The 671-nt window shown below is 57.2% G+C and overlaps 1 protein-coding gene across 1 annotated transcript in view; it reads right to left on the reverse strand.

Moving 5' to 3' along the window:
- IRAK1 (interleukin 1 receptor associated kinase 1) overlaps positions 1 to 671 on the reverse strand; it is a 13,244-nt gene that overhangs the window by 4,446 nt on the left and 8,127 nt on the right. The gene's annotated exons all lie outside the window — the stretch shown is intronic.

Here is a 671-nt window from a genome sequence, read left to right on the forward strand (position 1 = left end):
ACAAGCCGCTTCACTCCCTGGGCCTCAGTTTCCCCTTCTGGAAAATCAGGAGCCAAATGTCCACGAGCTACTTCCCAAGAAGGTCGGGACTAAGCTCTTCCAGCGCTTTGTAAAGCACAGCAGGGAGGGGGTGTGCTAATCCCCGGAGCTGAAGTGCCCCATGTGCCGTCAGCACGTGTGTCTCGTGGGCACGTCACTGCCCGTGGTCCCCTTTCTCCAGGGGCAAGGCTGACGAGACCCTTCAGCTACTCTGCTTGCAAAAGGGAGAAGCTTGACTCCACTCACTGCATCAGTAACCCCCTTTTGATTTTATTTATGTTATTATTTTTTAAAGTTTATTTATTTAGTTAGCTAGAGAGAGAGAGAGAGAGAGAGAGAGCGAGCGAGCGAGCGAGTACGGGAGGGGCAGAGGGCGAGGGGAGAGAATCCCAAACAGGTTCCTTGCTGTCAGTGCAGAGCCTGCCTCGGGGCTCAAACCCACGAACCGTGAGGTCATGACCTGAGCTGAAATCAAGAGTCGGATCCTTAACCTGCTGAGCTACCTGGGTGCCCCAGTGACCCCCTTTTCAGAGGCACCGTGGCCCAGGCACCCAGGGCGCAACTCGGGAGAGGCCTTGGGCACGGGTGCCGGCAGGTGGGACTCGCTGGCGGAGCCCGAACGCCCCGGTGCT

Source organism: Crocuta crocuta, unplaced genomic scaffold, assembly GCF_008692635.1.
Source record: "Crocuta crocuta isolate KB4526 unplaced genomic scaffold, BGI_CrCroc_1.0 scaffold978, whole genome shotgun sequence".
Taxonomy (NCBI): domain Eukaryota; kingdom Metazoa; phylum Chordata; class Mammalia; order Carnivora; family Hyaenidae; genus Crocuta; species Crocuta crocuta.